This window comes from Arvicanthis niloticus, chromosome 24 (genome assembly GCF_011762505.2).
Source record: "Arvicanthis niloticus isolate mArvNil1 chromosome 24, mArvNil1.pat.X, whole genome shotgun sequence".
In the NCBI taxonomy this organism is placed as follows: Eukaryota; Metazoa; Chordata; class Mammalia; order Rodentia; family Muridae; genus Arvicanthis; species Arvicanthis niloticus.
Genome location: NC_133432.1, coordinates 33,492,196 through 33,505,064, shown reverse-complemented (window position 1 = coordinate 33,505,064; position 12,869 = coordinate 33,492,196). Strand labels below are relative to the sequence as shown.

The 12,869-nt window shown below is 51.7% G+C and overlaps 1 protein-coding gene across 2 annotated transcripts in view; it reads right to left on the bottom strand.

Annotated features, from left to right (window-relative positions):
* Nucleotides 1-12,218, bottom strand: part of Slc29a4 (solute carrier family 29 member 4) — a 29,914-nt gene extending 17,696 nt beyond the window's left edge. Inside the window, exon 1 of one of the 2 annotated variants that reach the window (XM_076923563.1) lies at nt 12,136-12,218. The gene's annotated coding sequence lies outside the window, so the exon portion shown is untranslated. Of the gene's footprint in view, nt 1-2,376; nt 2,589-12,135 lie in introns of those variants that run through there. The other variant, XM_076923562.1, reaches the window with a different exon arrangement.
* Nucleotides 12,219-12,869: the final 651 nt, after the last annotated feature.

The window sequence follows — 12,869 nt, the reverse complement described above, 5'->3', positions numbered from 1 at the left end:
GACAGAGACAGCCTCTCTTTCTCAGCAAACACAAGTGAGAGAAACAAGCCATGGAAGAAGTTGGAGGCCCCACCTCTAAAGGATGCCACCTTCAAGAACTACATTATTTCTGGACCTGTGTCATCAGTGTGCCCTGTGCCATAGCCACCTGTCTTCATTTCTTTACCAGGTCCTCATTTCTGCAGCTCACTTGCCTCAGTTTACCTCTTTCCCAGATTGCCAGGTGAGATCTTCCCACCAGTTATGAAATCCTGCTCCTGGGTTTGTCTTCTCCCCATTCTCTAACCCTTGACGGAGTGGTGTTAGGTTCAGAGACCGAGATGTGGTCTCCTTGGAGCCTGTAGCATACTTGAGATCCGGGGCCTAAGGAACTCTACACCTATTGGTAGAGTACTCACGGTCAGTGGACATGAGGCAGGAAATTTCTTTCTGGGTGCTAGGAAGCCAGGTGAGCCTCCCCTCCAGTCACTCTGGTCCTAGCAGCTAGCCATATCTGGATCTGGGAGAGACTTAGAAGGGCTTAAGGCATAGCTGGCTTAGGCCTGAATGACAGTGGCATTGGGTACAATCCCAGTCTTGTCAGTCACTGGGCATACACTTCCCTGATCTCCAAAGGGTCTGGGTTAGTGACAGCTTAGAGCTACCAGATCAGACTCCTGCCCGCCAGCCTTAGACAGAGGGGTTGGGGAAGGGGACACTGTTGGAATGCCATTCACAGTGTCCCCTGATCCTCCTGCAATGGAAGCTCAGTCCTGGAGGACACCCGAGATCCAAAAGGCCTGGCTCATCTTCAGTAGGGGCTCCCATGATGCAGCCTCCCAGACAAGCCAGACCAGCATGAGAGGCTTCTGCCTGGCTGAGGCCACACCATCCGGGAAGGCGGATGTGTTCGGCATCCTGCCAGGCCGCTTGCTCTGGCTCAGTCAGAGTGGCGGGCAGCTGCCACCTACACTGTCCCCATGGTTTTCCTCTCTCTCCTTTCCCAGCCCCCAACATTCAACACCCGGAGTCTCAGAACCTTCCTCTCACTATATTCACTTTAATTAAAATGTAAAGGCATGCAGATAGGCATGGGAAAGGAAGCTTTTCTCTGTGCTCCTGACTTGGGACCTCTCAGTGCTTGTCACGAAAGCATTGTGGACGATACAGGACATTTATTTAGTTTTCAGACCATCCTTGGCACCAGTGCACCCACCTAGAAGGTAAGAGAGTACTTTGCAGAGGGACTGGGTGGTTGCTAGGAAAAATTTGGCTACTAGGCACATTTGGTGTTTTAACAGCAATGCAAGCAACCCCTAAGCACCCAGTGGGTCAAAGAGGGCTCGGAGCTCTCAATAGTCCTGTAAAACTAGGCACAACAGTGCCAGTCTGCAGAAGAGAACCAAAAAGGCAGAGGAAAGCCAAACCCACAGCCAGTCAGCTCTAACTGTACCTTGACCCGGCTGACCACCACCGGCCCCTCCCAGTTGCTGTACAGATTGTCTCTCAGGCTGCATGCCCCACATGTGCAGCCAGCGGAAGGAGTAGAAAAATTAAATTTCACTTGGAGAGCCAGCCTGCTCAACCTCCTCAGGCCTTGAACTCCTGGCTCCAGCCACAAGTCTTGTTTACTCTATGCCCTTGGATGCCCTGCCCCGTGCCCAGACGTTGTTTATTTAGGGAGTCTCCCTGCGCATTGTAAGGCTCCAATCCCCGCTGCAGGATTGTGGGTTTCGAGCTACTTTGGGCAGCTCCTCTGAGTGCCAGGGGACAAATGACTGTAACGTCAGTGCCATAGACTGGTAAAGGCCTGGGATGCCCACAGGGCAGAGGGGTAGCCCAGGCCCACCTCTCTCCATGCTTTAGGCTCCTGCAGAGTCCGGACACTAACAGACCCCGATGTTTCTTCCGTAGGCGACCCTAACAAAATTGAAGTTGGACCCCGGCCCACACGGCCCCTAGCAAAGAGAGACTTCAGGGGCAACTCGGAGGTCGTGACCCAGTGCCCAGGCCCCGCCTCTGCCATAACCTTTTTTAGAACTAGAAGGAGGCTGGCTGGGCAGAAGGAAGTGATGGAAGGAGATGGGTCCGGAAGGAACTTCAGGTGCAAGGACCCCTGAGGTGTGACCAGGGGAGGAGATAATGCCGTGACCCGGCTCGGCCAAGGCCATCCGCGTTTGTCCCCTTCTAGAGCCTGCGTCCCGCTCTCACAGCTGGGATTCAGGAGACCTTGCACTGCGCGAGGGTACCCATCATCCCCGGACAAGGGGTGCGGCAAGGATCTGGTGCCTGAGAGGGCGGAAGGGGGAGGCGGCGCGACTGGGGCTGCGCGCCGCAGACAAAGGCTCCGACAGGTCCCCGCCAGTGTCTCCCCGCCACCTCCGTGGCGACACTCACCTCGGCCGGCCCCAGGCAGGGATCCTCAGTGACTGCCCGCCGCCCGCGCCCGGACCCTTTGCGCTGCGCCCCGCTCCTCGAGGCTTGGGCCGGGCGCGGCGGGCGTCCTCCTCGGTGTCCCGGTCCGCGGGCCCGGGTCCGCGAGCGCGTGCGGGGGGCTCAGCAGCTGCGGCGAGCTAGCCCGGCCCACGCCCCGCCCGTCCGCTTAACCACGCCCACACAGCTCCGCCCATCGAACGGCTCCGCCCAAGTCCCGCCTCCACTCATGCTTTCCACCATTCATATGCTCCGCCCCGACCTCGGGACCCGCCCCTCACACCACGCCCACTCCACAGGGCTCCACCCAGGTCCAGCCTCCAGCGGGGCCTACCACCACTCAGTCTTTACTATATTCCCCGCCCCATTTTCTTTACCTATGCTCCACTCACTCTACATGACCCCGCCTCTAGCTCCGCCTCTGAACTGCCCACTCTAATGTCCCTACTTCTCTTTGCTGTCTTCACCCTCGTTCCTTCTGTGCCCTTTGCCAGCCCCAAACCAGACCCCAGAGCCTGCCCCCTTTCGCTGCCTTCCTCTCCACCTGCCCTAGCCTCACTTTTATTCTTTCTTCACCCCTATTCTTTCCCCGCTTCCCTTGTTGCGTGTCTGGCCCTCTTCTATCCCCCTCTTCCCCGCCTCCTACTTTATTTGCCTAGTTCCACCCTCCTTATTCCCACATGCTCCACTCTCCTCCTCTGAGCCCACCTACCTGGCCTCACCTCCAGCCCTCATAAATGACTTACTATTCCCTACCTGCTATCTCCGCCCCATCACTTTCCTATGCCCCGCCCCATCACGGCCCCTCCCATATCCTTCACACCGGCCCTGCCTCTCTGCCCCGCCCCTTTCCGCTCCCATGCTGTGTACCCTCTACCCCCACTGCCCCCCCCCCCCCCCCCCCCCGCAATGCATGGACTCAGCCTATCCTGCACATGGCTTTCAGCATAAGCGGTGCTACCCGTTCACACCCCACTTGTCTCTGCCCACTTCCTTCTCTCCATCCTCAGGATACAGTATCTGAAAGTCTAGCACACAGGATGGTTTGGTGTCGTAGCTGGCCGTCCTCACTGCCCAGTCCCTTCAAGCTTCTTGCCGGACTTAGTCTCTGGGAGCTCTAGGTTACTATCTGTGACATAGTTCTGGGGTTGGCGCTGACTGCTGCAGAAGGGTCTGTTCTGGCCCTGGTCCTGGCCACATGCCCCATGGAAGCCATAAAGATGAGGCCAGGAATTAAGGGGGAACAGTACCCTCAGTCTTACAGACTGGGACCTGTCGATGGTAGCCAGCATCTTCAGGACCGGGGCTCAGTGAGACACATTTGTCTGGATACCCCTCCTCTCATCTGCACCCCTATTTCATTCTGGAAGCCAGCTTGGCTCTGCCCAGGCCTGAGGGCTTTCCTGTCATCTTGCCAGCCTCCCTCTCACAGTGCACAATTCCTAGAAGTGTCTTTTTTTTTTAATGACCTCTCTTACCATAGTTCAGGTTGGCCTAGGATTCAGAATCCTTGTGCCTCAGCCTCTAGAGTGTTGGGATGACAGGTGTGTATTGCCACACCTGGCTCAAGTGAGTGTTATGTGCACACTCAAGGACCGCATGTGCCCACTTCCTTTTGCAGTTCCGCAGGCCACAGAAAGTGGCCTGTTGGAGGTTCCAGTGAGCTACAATCATCTCAATGTGCAAGTCGCATAGCCTACAGCTTTGGGGTATGAATGTAGTGCAGCACTGTGTAAACTAGGTGTGGTGGTACAAGTTTGTTATCCCAGCACTTGGGAAGTAGAGGCAGGTGGAGGCCCAGAAGAAGTTCAAGGCCAGCCTGGGCTACAGAGACCCTGTCCTTACTCCTACCCCAAAGTGGAACTAAAGGAGGAAGGAAGGGAGAGAAGGAGAGAAGGAGAGAGAGAGAGAGAAAGAGAGAGAGAGAGAGAGAGAGAGAGAGAGAGAGAGAGAGAGAGAGAGAGAGAAGGGAGCTGGGGTCAGAACATAAAATCAGATCAGACAGGGCCAGAAAGCAGTTGGAACTTGGGGGTACATTTTGTCAATGAAGGGGACAAGACTAAATCCAATTTTAATGTCTTCTTCCTGAGAGGATGAAGCAGGAATATCAAAAGTTGAGGTTAGTCTGGCTATAGGGCAAGCTGAAGGCCAGCCTGAGCAAGTTAGAGCAATGCTGTCTTAAAATGAAAAGTAAAAAGAGAGCCGAGAGTGTGTCTCAGTGGTAGAGCCCCTGCCTAGAATCCCCCAGTGAGGGGCTGGGGTGTGGCTCAGTGGTAGAGCCCCTGCCTAGAATCCCCCAGTGAGGGGCTGGGGTGTGGCTCAGTGGTAGAGCCCTGCCTAGAATCCCCCAGTGAGGGGCTGGGGTGTGACTCAGTGGTAGAGCCCCTGCCTAGAATCCCCCAGTGAGGGGCTGGGGTGTAGCTAAGTGGTAGAGCACCTGCCTAGAATCCCCCAGTGAGGGGCTGGGGTGTGGCTCAGTGGTAGAGCCCCTGCCTAGCATGAGGGTCTTGGTACCATCCCCAGAAGTGCAAATTAAAGAAGTAAATAAACAATCCTCTTTCTGGTTCAAGTGTCAATTGGGACAACTCTTCTGGAAAGTAAATTGGCCAAAAAATAAAAAATAAAATTAATAATAATAATAATAATAATAATAATAATAATAATAATAATAAACTGTTGGTCCAGAAAATCTAACCCAGGGAATTAGTTCTAAATATAGAAAGGCTTTACTTTCTAAGATGTTGGTTGCAATAGCGAGCACTGCAGGTGGTTGAGTAGCACAAGAAGGTGCAGATGTCACATGCTTCCCAGCAGGGAACAATGTGAACGCTATACTGAAAAACCCAGGAAATCAGTGAAATCATGTGTAAGCTCTACAGTGAAATCCTAAGTCCCCAAGATATGTACACGGTTAGGGAGGATTTAGCATAATATGGAAAGCCAGAAGTGTGAGAGTGTGAAGTGACACAGAAATAGGAAGTGGGACAGAATCCAAAAGATGACTTCCACTCTCGGTCTAGAAAAACCAGAGGAGCAGGGTAAAATGGCTTTCTGGGAAATGACAAATGAGCAGAAACTTGCCATCGGAAGAGAAAGGAACCTGGAGGCCGGGGAGATGGCTCAATCAATAACATACTTGCTGGGCAAGCATGAGGACCCGAGTTAAAATCCCTAGAGCCCACATTAAAAAATGGCGATGCGTGTCTGTCATCCCAGCGCTGGGAGGCAGAGAGGAGAGAGAGTCCCTGTGGCTAACTCTCCACCATTCTAGCCAAGTCAACTAGCTCCATGTTCAGTGAGAGACTCTGTCTCAACAAATGTAGTGGGATTGACAAGATGGCTCAGTGACAGACAGACAGAGACACACATACACATGCACAAGTGCACACACACACATGCACACACATACACACACATGCATGGACACACACACATGGACACACACATGCATGCATGCACACACATGCACAAGCATGCACACACACATGCATGCACTCACATACACACACATGCACGCACATGCACACACACCCCAAATGCAAGCAACTTAAGTAGACAAGGTCTGGAGTCTAAAGAGACAAATATAATAAAGAATTCTTATTTCTCTGCTCCCACACACTGGGCTTCAAATAATAAAAACATCTTATGAAAGTTTTAAGGTGACAGAACCCGAGTTCTGTAAAAGCACAAGGAGGAAGAGAAATGCTTCAAGTCCGTGAAGATTACCCTAAGAAAACAACGTAGCCATTTCATTTTTGAATAGCAGCAAGAAATTCTAACTATAGAGACCAGAACTGAGGAGATTTTGGGAAACAGGAATATGCTACACTCTGAGTGACAGGGGGGTCTCTCTAAAGAATGTATTTTTTAATTTTATGTTTGTGTTTTGTCTACAGGACTTAGATGTACATCTGTGTCTACCTACTGGTCAGAAAAGGGCATCAGGTCCCCCGGAACTGAAATTGGAGCTGTGACTCACCATGTGCGCGCTAGGATGGACCCCAGGGACCTCTGCAGGAACAAGTACTCTTAGCTGCAGAGCCATCTTTTTCCAAACCCCAAGATTTGTTTGTTTGTTTTTTAGTTTGCATGTGTATGCACATGTGCCAGTGTGTGTGTGTGTGTGTGTGTGTGTGAGAGAGAGAGAGAGAGAGAGCGAGCGCGAGCGCACAGGCGTCCCAGGAAGCCAGAAGAGGGCATCAGATCTCCTGAAGCTGGAGTTGCAGGTGGTGTGAGTGCCTGATTTAAGTACTGAGAACTGAACTCGAATCTTCTGCAAGAACAGCTAGCGTTCATAACCATAGAGCCATCTCTCTACCTTCCCGCGCACACACACATACATATGAGTGCATAAGATGGACACTGAGCCACACTCCAGTACGTAGTCATTAGTTTATAGGAAAGAGGAAGTCATATAATTATCTACATAGTTACTAAAAAGAAAAAAAAAAACCCTTTGCTTAAATATAATATGACGAGCAATGTAATTCAGTTGGTTGGGTAGGTACAACATGGCTTTGCATGTATGAAGCCATGAGTTCAGTCCCCAGCGCTTCACAGAACAGGACATGATAGTACGGACCTGCAATTCTAACACTTGAGCGGGGGAAGCAGGAGGAACTGAAGACCAAAGCGTTCCTTGGCTGTGTAGAAACTTCCAGGCCAGCCTGAGCTACGTGAGACCCTGTCTTCCATTCCTAAAAAGAAAAAAAAAAAGTGTGGGCTGGAGAGATGCCTCAGCGGTTAAGAGCACTGACTGCTCTTCCAGAGGTCCTGAGTTCTATTCCCAGCAACCACATGGTGGCTCACAACCAAACCATCTGTAATGGCATCCGATGCCCTCTTCTTACATGTCTGAAGACAGCGACAGCGTACTCATATAAATAAATTTAAAAAAAAAATGAAAAAAAAAAAAGCATATGGAAGGGTGTGTTCAGGTTCTATACATTTAACCAGCCACCTTGGATTCTGGTAGCAGAAGGGTTTTATATAGAATCCCTTGCAGATACCAAGGGACAACTGTACGTTTTATTCATAGTAGTAAACTGGAGACAGGCCATGTGTTACACATAGGAGATGGATAAGAGCCTGCAGCACGCCCACTTGGAATCTAAACACGGTACCCACTTGGAATCTAAAGTAAAGCCGTTCTTGTGCCCTGCACCTGTGTGCGAACAGACATCATGTGGTCCCATTTCTGTGAATTCCTAGAACAGATAGGTGTACTCTAAAGCAACCAGATGCTGGCTACCCTCTTCAGGGGGTTGAGGGAGAGGCAGGGCTGGAGACAGCTATCCGAAGCGGGGGTGCTCCATGTCCTCATAACACATGTCTTCTCACATTGTGAGAAGTGCTGGTTCTGCCTGGTAGCATGTACCTGTCATCCTAGCACTCCAGAGGTGGAGGCAGGAGGATGAGGGGTTCAAGGTCATCCTTGGTTCTGTAGTCAGTTTGAGATCAGCCTGAGCTACCTGAGACATGTTTAAAACAAAACAACAAAACAAAAACCAAATCCAATCAGACAAATAAACTGGAGGTGGAGAGATGACCCAGCGGGTAAGAGTGCTTCTGCCCGAGCATGAGGATCTCAGTTTGGATCCCCAAGCATGCATGTAAAAAGCCAGGCACTCCCGCATGCTCAGCCCTATGGTGGTGACGGACACAGGAGGATGGCTGGGGCTTGCTGGCTGCCTGCCTAGCTTTTGACTGAATGCAAGATGCTGCCTCAAGAGAGTAACACAGGGAGTGATAGAGCAGGACTCCGGATATCTTCCTATGCCCTCCACTCACAAAAGTGCGTGAACCTGCACTCACGTGCTCAGACAACACACATGCATATGACACAGCGTGAAGGTACACACCCCAGCACTTGGGAGGTGGAGGCAGGCTGTTCAGGTGTTAAAGGTCAGAACTCAGCTTCAGCCTGGGTGCCTCTCTCTCTCTCTCTCTCTCTCTCTCTCTCTCTCTCTCTCTCACACACACACACACACACACACACACACACGTGCATGAATGCACATGCATGTGCAATACACACATGTACACCCCCACATACACATAAACACAGTCACACACACACACATAAATACATATACACCCATGAGCACATACACACATGCACACATGCACACACACACATAAACACACACGTACACACACACATTCATATACACACACACACACATGAGAGAGAGTTCCAGTTCACAGTAATATTTAGCATCCTCCCACCTGCAGTTGTTCCCCCCTCTCTCTTTCATCTCTCCCTCCTTTCTTTTTTCCTTCCTTCTTCCTACTTTTTTTTTCTGACAGTTTCAACATTTAGCCAAGGTTAACCTTGAACTTACAATCTTCCTGCATCAGACTCTTAAGTGCAGGGATGACAGGCCTGCGCCTTTGAAATGTATTTGCCATATGCTGGGCCCGAGGCTGGCTGTGCAATGGGGAGGTGGGCTGATGGCTGAGACGGGAGACAGAACAGGCCGTGAGCACCCATGGCAACTTCTGTCACTTCCACTTATGTTTAACATTTTCATAATAAAACGGTAGCAGAGGGAGGGTGAGATGGCCCAGTGGGTAAAGGTGCTTGCCTGCAAGCCTGGTGACCCAAGTTCAATCCCAGAACTCACCCACACAGTGCAAAGAGAAGTCTGACTCCTGAATGTTGTCTTCTGACTTCTACAAGTGTGTGCTTCCCAGAACAAATGAATGCAATTTTAAAGATGAGAGAGAGGGAGAGAGGGAGGAAGGGAGAGAGGGAGGGAGGGAGGGAGGGAGGGAGAGCATACAAGAGAGCCCAAGGGTGCCCCCACTCTCCACAAGCCCTTTCATGTCCCCCTGTTCCCCCACCACCCCCTGTCCCCTGCCAACTGCTTTCTGTGGACACAAACCTAATTTATTCCCAACTTATTAGCTTAAGGCCATCAGGACCTTTCCCATCAGCTCACAAGCAGCCAGAAGCCTGTGTAGGAGGCCTGCTCAGGACACTGGGAGGGGGAGAGAGAGGGCCATTGCTATGGTCACAGTGAGCCCGTGTGGGTGTGGCCTTCATACTGACACCTGCTCTTATTCTCAGGGACTGTGGTGCCCAGGGAATGGTTTCATAGATCACAGATGACAAGAGGCCAGCTGGTAAAACGGGGAAGTTAAGAGCTCTGCTTGGGAGATGGTGGGTGTCATATAATACAATACAGTGACACATCCCTGTGACAATTAGCCACATGTATCCTCAAAGCAACCCCAGAGCCTGGAACTTCTGGGCTCTCTTTGGGTACACCAAATCAGAGGCATCAAAACCTGGCCTCAGGGGAGAAGAGGCCCCTGAAGATTTGCAGGGGGACCTGCCTGGCCTGCTGGCTGGGACCTGAGGATCAACTGCAGTGTGGCTCGCCCTGAACTTCAGCACCATGGACAGATTCCTCTCCGCTAGGGAGCACAAACCAAAGAAACCAAACCGTCAGTGTAGCTCAGCAGTAAAATGCCTGCCTAGAATCCCAGGGGTACAGATCAAAGGCAGAGCACTTGCTGAGTGTGTAAGAAGCGTGGGTTCAGACCCCAGCACTGTGAAAATAATAAAGGCAAAAAGCCTGTGTAGTTTATCTAAAGCTCCAAATTCAGCATTGGGGGCTGGAGTGTGGGGGGAAAAATCAGTTTTTCTGGGCCAGAGTGATAACACAGTGGTTAAGAACACTGGCTACTGAGCTGGTGAGATGGCTCAGCGGTTAAGAGCACTGACTGCTCTTCCGGAGGTCATGAGTTCAAATCCCAGCAGCCACATGGTGGCTCACAACTATCTGTAATGAGATCCGATGCCTTCTTATGTATGGGCTGTCTGAAGACAGCTGCAGTCTACCCCCATAGTGAGATGGGGGAGGGAACTACGCTTCCAGAGGACCAGAGTTCAATTCCCAGCATCCACATGGTAGGTAGCTCACAACTAGCTGTAACTCTAGTCCCAGGGCAGCCACAGGCACCAGGTACAGGCAAGGTGCACAAACATGCATGCAGTCAAAACACACATGCACCTAAAATAAAAAAGAAGTTAAATTAGTTTCCCCATGCAATCCATTCGAAGTTGACTTCTGAAACACTCGTGTCCTAGGGTGTAAGAACACTGCCAGCCCACACTGTGCCTGTGTTTATCAGGGTATGGTAGCGCATGCTTGTAATTTCAGCAGTTGGGGAAGCACAGGCAAGAGAATCAGGAATTTGAGGACAACTAGTCTATACAGTGAGCTCTGGGCTAGCCTTGTCTCAAAAACAAATAAAAACAAAAAATAAAGATAAAACAAAGTAATGGAAAGAAAACATTTTAAAATAAAAGCCAAGAAAGGGAAGAAGGAAGGACGCAATAGAGGCAGAGACTGTCCTGAGAGGGCAGGGCCCATGGCACACTACCAGGCTCACGGTGGCGGGGGTTGGGGGGGGGGAGGGGGAAGGGAACAGCATCCTTTACTGGGATCTGCATCTTGTTGTTGGGAGGGAGTTATCACAGAGGGTGGCCCAGCGTCTTGGCGGAGCTTGTCCAAGTCACACGCTGTAGCAGGGCAGATGTCCATCCTTCCCCCACACTCAAATCTATCCGTCTAGTGCCCCCTAGACCCCACCCCCAGGCTGCTGGGCTTGGCAATCAGACAGTTGTCCTCCCAGCTCCCCATCAGACTCTTCCCGGGACCAAGTCTCCCAGCCATGGATAGAAAGCTTGAGGTGGATAAGGACTCTTGAGGGAGTCCAGGGCCGCCGGCCTCTGCTGGAGGCTGGCTCAGCTCCAAGAGCTTTTAGCTGGAAGTAACTTTTCATTACTGGCTGCCATGGGTGTGGGGCAGGGTTGGGAGGGCATGGGGTGAAACACCTTAGGGACACCTAGCCTTGTTGCTGACCCTGTAGCGTGCTTGGCTGCATCCCTTCCTGAGGCCAGCTGTAGTTCTGTATCCCCGTGAGCCATGGCTTTGGGGGACCCTCGGGCAGCTCCCCAGTCTGTCCTTTGAAGCCTGGCTGTGTATCAGTTGCTTGTGGCTCCCTCAACTATGGTCTTCTTTATCTCTCCCTCCTTCTTCCTTTTTTCCTTTCTTCTTCCCTCTCCTCCCTCCTCCCCTCTTTCCTCCCTTCTTTGGTACATAGCAGGGACTGGTCTTGAATTTCTGATCCTCCTGCCTCCCCATCAGTGCCAGAGTTCCAGCCGTACCCCCACAGAGCCCAGCTTCGCGCGGTCTGTTTTGTCCAAGTTATTCACAAAGTGTCTCCCTCCTAGAGAGTCCCCTCATGTTCTTCCCCTTTCTTCTCCTTCACTGTAAGTTCCAGCATACTCTGCCTCCCCCAGGAATCCTCCTGTGATTTTCCTTTACCACTGGGATAAGGTCCAGAGAGGGGAAGGCATTTACCCAAGGTCACACAGCAGAAGAAATAAGAGTGAACTAGAAAGGCTTAGCTGGTGAAAGAGGATGACAAAAGATGCCCCGAAGTGACCATCCACCTCCAGATGAAGGGAGGAAAAAGCACTAGACTCTTACAGACTCCTTTGTTTTACAGAAAGCTCATAAGCGTGTCCATTTCACAGGCAAGAAAATTGATGCCAGAGACCCCCCAGCCAGCCCCTATGGGAGAGGCAGAGGCAAGAATGGTCTCAAGCCCGCCTGGCCCGCACTGCACCCTCTCATGACTGGTTGCTGGCCGAGAGACTCCCGGCTCTGTGAACTCCCACCCGCACACTCGGGGAGCCTTGCTTACCCGAGTCTGTCTGTGCTGCCTCCAAGGCTTCTCCTCGTGGTGTCAGGTCTATGCGAGTGAGCCACGCACGCACGCACACGCACGCTGCTTGAGAAAGCTCTACTCTCTGTTTACAAGAGCAGGCTTCTCAGCGAATGAGCCAGGGAAAATGTTTGGCTTCCGTGGGTGGGAGCTGGGGCCATCTGTTCCCAGGCGCTGAGAAAACACCGTAGACGTCGCTACAGCCCTGGTGCCCGGCAGAGCCTTGCAGAGTGGGGCCCTGGCACCCACGGGCTGAATGTCCTACAGCGGGGCATGCACTCTCTGTGGGGCTCAGTGTCTGTGTGTCTCATCAAGCGGTGTGACTCCAGTGTCCTCTCTGTGCCTCCCTGTTGCTCTCTTCTTATAGGCTTCTTTTTTCTGAACTACAGCCTCACCCCACGCTCACCCCGCGAAACCAGATGCCCCCCCCCACGAGGATCAGGCCACTGACATCTGTGATGCGGGCTCCCTAGGACCAGCTTTTAGGCTTTTATGACTACTGCCCTCATTTGTTCCCAGGCTGAAAATAGCTTTATTGTTTCCTCTGAAAATAAAGAGAGCCATTTTCCAATCCAAAAACTTATGATGTAGGAGGGTAAATGGAGAGAGAGAGAGAGAGAGAGAGAGAGAGAGAGAGAGAGAGAGAGAGAGAGAGAGAGAGAGTCCCTTCCATAAGGGGAAGCATCTGTCTAGGAGAGCAACTTTCCAGATGA